This window comes from Dendrobates tinctorius, unplaced genomic scaffold (assembly GCF_039654945.1).
Source record: "Dendrobates tinctorius isolate UK_male_01 unplaced genomic scaffold, ASM3965494v1 ptg000157l, whole genome shotgun sequence".
NCBI lineage: Eukaryota > Metazoa > Chordata > Amphibia > Anura > Dendrobatidae > Dendrobates > Dendrobates tinctorius.
The window spans coordinates 8,252,653-8,266,277 of NW_027361824.1; positions in this window are offsets into that span (position 1 = coordinate 8,252,653).

Consider the following 13,625-nt stretch of genomic DNA (forward strand, 5'->3'; position numbering starts at 1 on the left):
ACAGGCCACAAAAGAAAGACCCCAAACCCCAAAAGAACCCCAGACCCCAAAAGAAAACCTTGTAGCGTTTCGCTACACAGCTTAGTCAGGGAGCACATAATTATATTGTATACAGTATGTGTACACTGCAATATTTTCTGTGCATTTCCATTTCTGTACTCAGTGTTTTTCTTAGTCTTTTATTCTATCTGGTACTTTATATATTATTTTACTAAAATACATTGTGAGTTGGTGGGTACTTGGAACTGTTATTTGAGAACTGCCTTCATTATTGTGAGATTTTTGTAGATTAAAATTGTAGGAGAGAAAAATATTCAGTGTTAGTACAAAATTCTGTTGTAATTGTATAATGTACAGGTTTTATATACAGTACAATGAACTATTTTTAGCTTCATTGCTGTTAAATTTGTATCAATGCAGTCACCACTAGGGGGAGCGCCCTGTATACAGAGACACATGATAAGATCCAGTCGGCAGTCACCACTAGGGGGAGCTCCCTCTATACAGAGACACATGATAAGATCCTGTCTGCAGTCACCACTAGGGGGAGCTCCCTGTATACAGAGATACATGACAAGATCCTGTCTGCAGCCACCACTAGGGGGAGCTCCCTGTACACAGAGATACATGAGAGATGCTCCCTGCAGCCACCACTAGGTGGAGCTCCCTGTATACAGAGATACATGATAAGATCCTGTCTGCAGTCACCACTAGGGGGTGCTCCCTGTATACATAGATACATGATAAGAATCTGTCTGCAGTCACCACTAGGGGGGGCTCCCCGTATACAGAGATACATGAAAAGATCCTGTCTGCAGTCACCACTAGGGGGAGCTCCCTGTATACAGAGATACATGATACGATTCTGTCTGCAGCCACCACTAGGGGGGCTCCCTGTATGCAGAGATACATGATAAGAATCTGTCTGCAACCACCACTAGGGGGAGCTCACTGTATACAGACATACATGATAAGATCCTGTCTGCAGTCACCACTAGGAGGAGCTCCCTGTTTACAGAGATACATGATAAGCTCCTGTCTGCAGTTACCACTAGGGGGAGCTCCCTGTATACAGAGATACATGATAAGATTCTGTCTGCAGCCACCACTAGGGGGAGCTCCCTGTATACAGAAATACATGATAAGAATCTGTCTGCTGCCACCACTAGGGGGAGCTCCCTGTATACAGAGATACATGATAAGATCCTGTCTGCAGCCACCACTAAGGGGAGCTCTCGTATACAAACTTAACGTAGGTGATTTGTATCCCACAAGTGACAGCAGCATGCAGGTCAGGGACTCTCTCTGGTAGATATATTAGCTGAGCTCAACTCCCTTTTGACACCATTTAGACAATATTTCAAGTAACTGAAAACACATTCTATTTATTTTATTTGTATTTTGACAAACTCCAAGTTTTGAGATCATGAACTCATTTCCACCAAAGGAAAAAACAAACAAAATATGTACAAAACAAGAAAGGTGATTAAAGATAAAAAGCAAAAACAGGAAACACGGCAGAACAAACTTCCAAGGACAAATCCTACTAAATTTTTGTAAAATCTACTACTCTACAGGCGTCATCTATAAAGAGATCAACATAAAGAACATAGAGATGATACATCCACAATGTCTATTATTATAAATGATACTAAACTCGCCTACAGTGTAATGTATAGTATGTCAGTAAGGGACATTCAGAGGAAGAAGGGAATACAGAAACACACAGAGAAAATGTCTGCATCATACTAGTAAACAAAAATTACTATAATACTGCCTCCTATGTACAAGAATATAACTACTATAATACTGCCCCCTATGTACAAGAATATAACTACTATAATACTGCTCCTATGTACAAAAATATAACCACTATAATACTGCTCCTATGTACAAGAATATAAGTACTATAATACTGGCCCTATGTACAAGAATATAACTACTATAATACTGCTCCTATGTACAAGAATATAACTACTATAATACTGCTCCTATGTACAAAAATATAACTACTATAATACTGCTCCTATGTACAAGAATATAACTACTATAATACTGCCCCCTATGTACAAGAATATAACTACTATAATACTGCCTCCTATGTACAAGAATATAACTACTATAATACTGCTCCTATGTACAAGCATATAACTGCTATAATACTGTCCCCTATGAACAAGAATATAGCTACTATAATACTGCTCCTATGTACAAAAATATAATTACTATAATACTGCTCCTATGTACAAGAATATAACTACTATAATACTGCTCCCTATGTACAAGAATATAACTACTATAATACTGCCCCCTATGTACAAGAATATAACTACTATAATACTGCTCCTATGTACAAGAATATAACTACTATAATACTGCTCCCTATGTACAAGAATATAACTACTATAATACTGCCCCCTATGTACAAGAATATAACTACTATAATACTGCTCCTATGTACAAGAATATAACTACTATAATACTGCCTTCTATGTACAAGAATATAACTACTATAATACTGCCCCCTATGTACAAGAATATAACTACTATAATACTGCCCCCTATGTACAAAAACATAACTACTATAATACTGCACCTATGTACAAGAATATAACTACTATAATACTGCCCCCTATGTACAAAAATATAACTACTATAATACTGCCCCCTATGTACAAGAATATAACTACTATAATACTGCCCCTATGTACAAGAATATAACTACTATAATACTGTCCACTATGTACAGGAATATAACTTCTATAACACTGCAACCTACAGTATGTATAAGAATATAACTGCTATAATACTACCCCTATGTTCAAGAATGTAACTGCTATAATACTGCCCTCTAAGTACAAGAATATAACTACTATAATACTGCCCCCTATGTACAAGAATATAACTACTATAATACTGCTCCTATGTACAAGAATATAGCTACTATATTACTTGCCCCTATGTACAAGAATATAACTACTATAATACTGCCCCCTATGTACGAGAATATAACTACTATAATACTGCCCTAATGTACAAGACTATAACTACTATAATACTGCCCCCTATCTACAAGAATATAACTACTATAATACTGCCCCTATGTACAAGAATATAACTACTATAATACTGCCCCCTATGTACAAGAATATAACTACTATAATACTACCCCTATGTACAAGAATGTAACTGCTATAATACTGCCCTCTATGTACAAGAATATAACTACTATAATACTGCCCCCTATGTACAAGAATATAACTACTATAATACTGCCCCCTATGTACAAGAATATAACTACTATAATACTGCCCTTATGTACAAGAATATAACAAATATAATACTGCCCCCTAAGTACAAGAATATAACTGCTATAATACTGCTCCTATGTACAAGAATATGACTACTATAATACTGCTCCTATGTACAAGAATATAACTACTATAATATTGCCCCTATGTACAAGAATATAACTACTATAATACTGCCCCCTATGTACAAGAATATAACTACTATAATACTGAACTCTATGTACAAGAATATAGCTACTATAATACTGCTCCTATGTACAAGAATATAACTACTATAATACTGCTTCTATGTACAAGACTATAACTACTATAATACTGCTCCTACGTATAAGAATATAACTACTATAATATTGAACCTATGTGCAAGAATATAACTACTATAATAATGCCCCCTATGTACAAGAATATAACTACTATAATACTGACCTCTATGTACAAGAATATAGCTACTATAATACTGCTCCTATGTACAAGAATATAACTACTATAAAACTGCCCCCTATGTACAAGAACATAACTACTATAATACTGCTCCTATGTACAAGTCTATAACTACTATAATACTGCCCCCTATGTACAATAATATAACTACTATAATACTGCCCTCTATGTATAAGAATATAACTACTATAATACTGCTCCTATGTACAAGAATATAGCAACTATAATACTGTCCCTATGTACAAGAATATAACTACTATAATACTGCTCCTATGTGCAAGACTATAACTACTATAATACTGTCCCTATGTACAAGAATATAACTACTATAATACTGCTCCTATGTACAAGAATATAACTACTATAATACTGTCCCTATGTACAAGAATATAACTACTATAACACTGCCCCTATGTACAAGACTATAACTACTATAATACTTCCCCCTATGTACAAGAATATAACTACTATAATACTGCCTCCTATGTACAAGAATATAACTACTATAATACTGCTCCTATGTACAAGAATATAACTACTATAATACTGCCCCTATGTACAAGAATTTAACTCCTATAATACTGCCCCCTATGTACAGGAATATAACTACTATAATACTGCTCCCTATGTACAAGAATATAACTACTATAATACTGCTCCTATGTACAAGAATATAACTACTATAATACTGCCCCTATGTACAAGAATATAACTACTATAATACTGCTCCTATGTACAAAAATATAACTACTATAATACTGCTCCTATGTACAAGAATATAACTACTATAATACTGCCCCTATGTACAAGAATATAACTACTATAATACTGCCTCCTATGTACAAGAATATAACTACTATAATACTGCTCCTATGTACAAGCATATAACTGCTATAATACTGTCCCCTATGAACAAGAATATAGCTACTATAATACTGCTCCTATGTACAAAAATATAATTACTATAATACTGCTCCTATGTACAAGAATATAACTACTATAATACTGCTCCCTATGTACAAGAATATAACTACTATAATACTGCCCCCTATGTACAAGAATATAACTACTATAATACTGCTCCTATGTACAAGAATATAACTACTATAATACTGCTCCCTATGTACAAGAATATAACTACTATAATACTGCCCCCTATGTACAAGAATATAACTACTATAATACTGCCTTCTATGTACAAGAATATAACTACTATAATACTGCCCCCTATGTACAAGAATATAACTACTATAATACTGCCCCCTATGTACAAAAACATAACTACTATAATACTGCACCTATGTACAAGAATATAACTACTATAATACTGCCCCCTATGTACAAAAATATACAGTAACTACTATAATACTGCCCCCTATGTACAAGAATATAACTACTATAATACTGCCCCTATGTACAAGAATATAACTACTATAATACTGTCCACTATGTACAGGAATATAACTTCTATAACACTGCAACCTACAGTATGTATAAGAATATAACTGCTATAATACTACCCCTATGTTCAAGAATGTAACTGCTATAATACTGCCCTCTAAGTACAAGAATATAACTACTATAATACTGCCCCCTATGTACAAAAATATAACTACTATAATACTGCCCCCTATGTACAAGAATATAACTACTATAATACTGCCCCTATGTACAAGAATATAACTACTATAATACTGTCCACTATGTACAGGAATATAACTTCTATAACACTGCAACCTACAGTATGTATAAGAATACAACTGCTATAATACTACCCCTATGTTCAAGAATGTAACTGCTATAATACTGCCCTCTAAGTACAAGAATATAACTACTATAATACTGCCCCCTATGTACAAGAATATAACTACTATAATACTGCTCCTACGTACAAGAAAATAACTACTATAATACTGCCCCAATGTACAAGAATATAACTACTATAATACTGCTCCTATGTACAAGAATATAGCTACTATATTACTTGCCCCTATGTACAAGAATATAACTACTATAATACTGCCCCCTATGTACGAGAATATAACTACTATAATACTGCCCTAATGTACAAGACTATAACTACTATAATACTGCCCCCTATCTACAAGAATATAACTACTATAATACTGCCCCTATGTACAAGAATATAACTACTATAATACTGCCCCCTATGTACAAGAATATAACTACTATAATACTACCCCTATGTACAAGAATGTAACTGCTATAATACTGCCCTCTATGTACAAGAATATAACTACTATAATACTGCCCCCTATGTACAAGAATATAACTACTATAATACTGCCCCCTATGTACAAGAATATAACTACTATAATACTGCCCTTATGTACAAGAATATAACAAATATAATACTGCCCCCTAAGTACAAGAATATAACTGCTATAATACTGCTCCTATGTACAAGAATATGACTACTATAATACTGCTCCTATGTACAAGAATATAACTACTATAATATTGCCCCTATGTACAAGAATATAACTACTATAATACTGCCCCCTATGTACAAGAATATAACTACTATAATACTGAACTCTATGTACAAGAATATAGCTACTATAATACTGCTCCTATGTACAAGAATATAACTACTATAATACTGCTCCTATGTACAAGACTATAACTACTATAATACTGCTCCTACGTATAAGAATATAACTACTATAATATTGAACCTATGTGCAAGAATATAACTACTATAATAATGCCCCCTATGTACAAGAATATAACTACTATAATACTGACCTCTATGTACAAGAATATAGCTAATATAATACTGCTCCTATGTACAAGAATATAACTACTATAAAACTGCCCCCTATGTACAAGAACATAACTACTATAATACTGCTCCTATGTACAAGTCTATAACTACTATAATACTGCTCCCTATGTACAATAATATAACTACTATAATACTGCCCTCTATGTATAAGAATATAACTACTATAATACTGCTCCTATGTACAAGAATATAGCTACTATAATACTGTCCCTATGTACAAGAATATAACTACTATAATACTGCTCCTATGTGCAAGACTATAACTACTATAATACTGTCCCTATGTACAAGAATATAACTACTATAATACTGTCCCTATGTACAAGAATATAACTACTATAATACTGCTCCTATGTACAAGAATATAACTACTATAACACTGCCCCTATGTACAAGACTATAACTACTATAATACTTCCCCCTATGTACAAGAATATAACTACTATAATACTGCCTCCTATGTACAAGAATATAACTACTATAATACTGCTCCCTATGTACAAGAATATAACTACTATAATACTGCCCCTATGTACAAGAATTGAACTACTATAATACTGCCCCCTATGTACAGGAATATAACTACTATAATACTGCTCCCTATGTACAAGAATATAACTACTATAATACTGCCCCTATGTGCAAGAATATAACTAATATAATACTGCTTCTATGTACAAGAATATAACTACTATAATACTGCTCCTATGTACAAGAATATAACTACTATAATACTGCTCCTATGTACAAGAATATAACTACTATAATACTGCCCCTATGTACAAGAATATAAGTACTATAATACTGCCCCTATATGCAAGAATATAACTACTATAATACTGCCCCTATGTACAAGAATATAACTACTATAATACTGCTACTATGTACAAGAATATAACTACTATAATACTGCCCCCTATGTACAAGAATATAACTACTATAGTACTGCCCCCTATGTACAAGAATATAACTACTATAATACTGCCCCCTATGTACAAGAATATAACTACTATAATACTGCTCCTATGTACAAGAATATAACTTCTATAATACTGCCCCTACGTACAAGAATATAACTACTATAACACTGCTCCTATGTACAAGAATATAACTACTATAATACTGCCCCCTATGTACAAGAATATAACTATTATAATACTGCTGCTATGTACAAGAATATAACTACTATAATACTGCCCCTATGTACAAGAATATAACTACTATAATACTGCTCCTATGTACAAGAATATAACTACTATAATACTGCCCCTATGTACAAGAATTTAACTCCTATAATACTGCCCCCTATGTACAGGAATATAACTACTATAATACTGCTCCCTATGTACAAGAATATAACTACTATAATACTGCTCCTATGTACAAGAATATAACTACTATAATACTGCCCCTATGTACAAGAATATAACTACTATAATACTGCTCCTATGTACAAGAATGTAACTACTATAATACTGCTCCTATGTACAAAAATATAACTACTATAATACTGCTCCTATGTACAAGAATATAACTACTATAATACTGCCCCTATGTACAAGAATATAACTACTATAATACTGCCTCCTATGTACAAGAATATAACTACTATAATACTGCTCCTATGTACAAGCATATAACTGCTATAATACTGTCCCCTATGAACAAGAATATAGCTACTATAATACTGCTCCTATGTACAAAAATATAATTACTATAATACTGCTCCTATGTACAAGAATATAACTACTATAATACTGCTCCCTATGTACAAGAATATAACTACTATAATACTGCCCCCTATGTACAAGAATATAACTACTATAATACTGCTCCTATGTACAAGAATATAACTACTATAATACTGCTCCCTATGTACAAGAATATAACTACTATAATACTGCCCCCTATGTACAAGAATATAACTACTATAATACTGCTCCTATGTACAAGAATATAACTACTATAATACTGCCTTCTATGTACAAGAATATAACTACTATAATACTGCCCCCTATGTACAAGAATATAACTACTATAATACTGCCCCCTATGTACAAAAACATAACTACTATAATACTGCACCTATGTACAAGAATATAACTACTATAATACTGCCCCCTATGTACAAAAATATAACTACTATAATACTGCCCCCTATGTACAAGAATATAACTACTATAATACTGCCCCTATGTACAAGAATATAACTACTATAATACTGCCCCTATGTACAAGAATATAACTACTATAATACTGCCCCTATGTACAAGAATATAACTACTATAATACTGTCCACTATGTACAGGAATATAACTTCTATAACACTGCAACCTACAGTATGTATAAGAATATAACTGCTATAATACTACCCCTATGTTCAAGAATGTAACTGCTATAATACTGCCCTCTAAGTATAAGAATATAACTACTATAATACTGCCCCCTATGTACAAAAATATAACTACTATAATACTGCCCCCTATGTACAAGAATATAACTACTATAATACTGCCCCTATGTACAAGAATATAACTACTATAATACTGTCCACTATGTACAGGAATATAACTTCTATAACACTGCAACCTACAGTATGTATAAGAATATAACTGCTATAATACTACCCCTATGTTCAAGAATGTAACTGCTATAATACTGCCCTCTAAGTACAAGAATATAACTACTATAATACTGCCCCATATGTACAAGAATATAACTACTATAATACTGCTCCTACGTACAAGAAAATAACTACTATAATACTGCCCCAATGTACAAGAATATAACTACTATAATACTGCTCCTATGTACAAGAATATACAGTAGCTACTATATTACTTGCCCCTATGTACAAGAATATAACTACTATAATACTGCCCCCTATGTACGAGAATATAACTACTATAATACTGCCCTAATGTACAAGACTATAACTACTATAATACTGCCCCCTATCTACAAGAATATAACTACTATAATACTGCCCCTATGTACAAGAATATAACTACTATAATACTGCCCCCTATGTACAAGAATATAACTACTATAATACTACCCCTATGTACAAGAATGTAACTGCTATAATACTGCCCTCTATGTACAAGAATATAACTACTATAATACTGCCCCCTATGTACAAGAATATAACTACTATAATACTGCCCCCTATGTACAAGAATATAACTACTATAATACTGCCCTTATGTACAAGAATATAACAAATATAATACTACCCCCTAAGTACAAGAATATAACTGCTATAATACTGCTCCTATGTACAAGAATATGACTACTATAATACTGCTCCTATGTACAAGAATATAACTACTATAATATTGCCCCTATGTACAAGAATATAACTACTATAATACTGCCCCCTATGTACAAGAATATAACTACTATAATACTGAACTCTATGTACAAGAATATAGCTACTATAATACTGCTCCTATGTACAAGAATATAACTACTATAATACTGCTCCTATGTACAAGACTATAACTACTATAATACTGCTCCTACGTATAAGAATATAACTACTATAATATTGAACCTATGTGCAAGAATATAACTACTATAATAATGCCCCCTATGTACAAGAATATAACTACTATAATACTGACCTCTATGTACAAGAATATAGCTACTATAATACTGCTCCTATGTACAAGAATATAACTACTATAAAACTGCCCCCTATGTACAAGAACATAACTACTATAATACTGCTCCTATGTACAAGTCTATAACTACTATAATACTGCCCCCTATGTACAATAATATAACTACTATAATACTGCTCCTATGTACAAGAATATAGCTACTATAATACTGTCCCTATGTACAAGAATATAACTACTATAATACTGCTCCTATGTGCAAGACTATAACTACTATAATACTGTCCCTATGTACAAGAATATAACTACTATAATACTGCTCCTATGTACAAGAATATAACTACTATAATACTGTCCCTATGTACATGAATATAACTACTATAACACTGCCCCTATGTACAAGACTATAACTACTATAATACTTCCCCCTATGTACAAGAATATAACTACTATAATACTGCCTCCTATGTACAAGAATATAACTACTATAATACTGCTCCCTATGTACAAGAATATAACTACTATAATACTGCCCCTATGTACAAGAATTTAACTACTATAATACTGCCCCCTATGTACAGGAATATAACTACTATAATACCGCTCCCTATGTACAAGAATATAACTACTATAATACTGCCCCTATGTGCAAGAATATAACTAATATAATACTGCTTCTATGTACAAGAATATAACTACTATAATACTGCTCCTATGTACAAGAATATAACTACTATAATACTGCTCCTATGTACAAGAATATAACTACTATAATACTGCCCCTATGTACAAGAATATAAGTACTATAATACTGCCCCTATATGCAAGAATATAACTACTATAATACTGCCCCTATGTACAAGAATATAACTACTATAATACTGCTACTATGTACAAGAATATAACTACTATAATACTGCCCCCTATGTACAAGAATATAACTACTATAGTACTGCCCCCTATGTACAAGAATATAACTACTATAATACTGCCCCCTATGTACAAGAATATAACTACTATAATACTGCTCCTATGTACAAGAATATAACTTCTATAATACTGCCCCTACGTACAAGAATATAACTACTATAACACTGCTCCTATGTACAAGAATATAACTACTATAATACTGCCCCCTATGTACAAGAATATAACTACTATAATACTGCTGCTATGTACAAGAATATAACTACTATAATACTGCCCCTATGTACAAGAATATAACTACTATAATACTGCCCCCTATGTACAAGAATATAACTACTATAATACTACCCCTATATGTACAAGATTATAACTACTATAATACTGCCCCTATATACAAGAATATAACTACTATAATACTGCCTCCTATGTACAACAATATAGCTACTATAATACTGCTCCTATGTACAAGAATATAACTACTATAATACTGCCCCCTATGTGCAAGAATATAACTACTATAATACTGCCTCCTATGTACAAGAATATATCTACTATAATACTGCCCCTATGTACAAGAATATAACTACTATAATACTGCTCCTATATACAAGAATATAACTACTATAATACTGCCCCTATGTACAAGAATATAGCTACTATAATATTGCTCCTATGTACAAGAATATAACTACTATAACACTGCTCCTATGTACAAGAATATAACTACTATAATACTGCCCCCTATGTACAAGAATATAACTACTATAATACTGCTCCTATGTACAGGAATATAACTACTATAATACTGCCCCCTATGTACAAAAATATAACTACTATAATACTGCCCCCTATGTACAAGAATATAACTACTATAATACTGCCCCTATGTACAAGAATATAACTACTATAATACTGCCTCCTATGTACAAGAATATAGCTACTATAATACTGCTCCTATGTACAAGAATATAACTACTATAATACTGCCCCCTATGTGCAAGAATATAACTACTATAATACTGCTCCTATATACAAGAATATAACTACTATAATACTGCTCCTATGTACAAGAATATAACTACTATAATACTGCTCCTATATACAAGAATATAACTACTATAATACTGCTCCTATGTACAAGAATATAGCTACTATAATACTGCTCCTATATACAAGAATATAACTACTATAATACTGCTCCTATGTACAAGAATATAACTACTATAATACTGCCCCTATGTACAAGAATATAACTACTATAATACTGCTCCTATGTACAAGAATATAACTACTATAATACTGCTCCTATATACAAGAATATAACTACTATAATACTGCTCCTATGTACAAGAATATAACTACTATAATACTGCTCCTATATACAAGAATATAACTACTATAATACTGCTCCTATGTACAAGAATATAACTACTATAATACTGCCCCTATGTACAAGAATATAACTACTATAATACTGCTCCTATGTACAAGAATATAACTACTATAATACTGCTCCTATATACAAGAATATAACTACTATAATCCTGCTCCTATGTACAAGAATATAACTACTATAATACTGCTCCTATATACAAGAATATAACTACTACAATACTGCTCCTATGTACAAGAATATAACTACTATAATACTGCTCCTGTATACAAGAATATAACTACTATAATACTGCTCCTATATACAAGAATATAACTACTATAATACTGCCCCTATGTACAAGAATATAACTACTATAATACTGCTCCTATATACAAGAATATAACTACTATAAGACTGCTCCCTATGTACAAGAATATAACTACTATAATACTGCCTCTATGTACAGGAATATAACTACTATAATACTGCTCCCTATGTACAAGAATATAACTACTATAATACTGCTCCTATGTACAAGAATATAACTACTATAATACAGCCCCATGTACAAGAATATAACTACTATAATACTGCTCCTATGTACAAGAATATAACTACTATAATACTGCTATATACAAGAATATAACTACTATAATACTGCTCCTATGTACAAGAATATAACTACTATAATACTGCCCCCTATGTACAAGAATATAACTACTATAATACTGCCCCTATGTACAAGAATATAACTACTATAATACTGCTCCTATGTACAAGAATATAACTACTATAATACTGCCCCCTATGTACAAGAATATAACTACTATAATACTGCTCCTATGTACAAGAATATAAATACTATAATACTGCTCCAATGTACAAGAATATAACTACTATAATACTGCCTCCTATATACAAGAATATAACTACTATAATACTGCCCCTATGTACAAGAATATAACTACTATAATACTGCTCCTATGTACAAGAATATAACTACTATAATACTGCCCCCTATGTACAAGAATATAACTACTATAATACTGCTCCTATGTACAAGAATATAAATACTATAATACTGCTCCAATGTACAAGAATATAACTACTATAATACTGCCCTCTATGTACAAGAATAT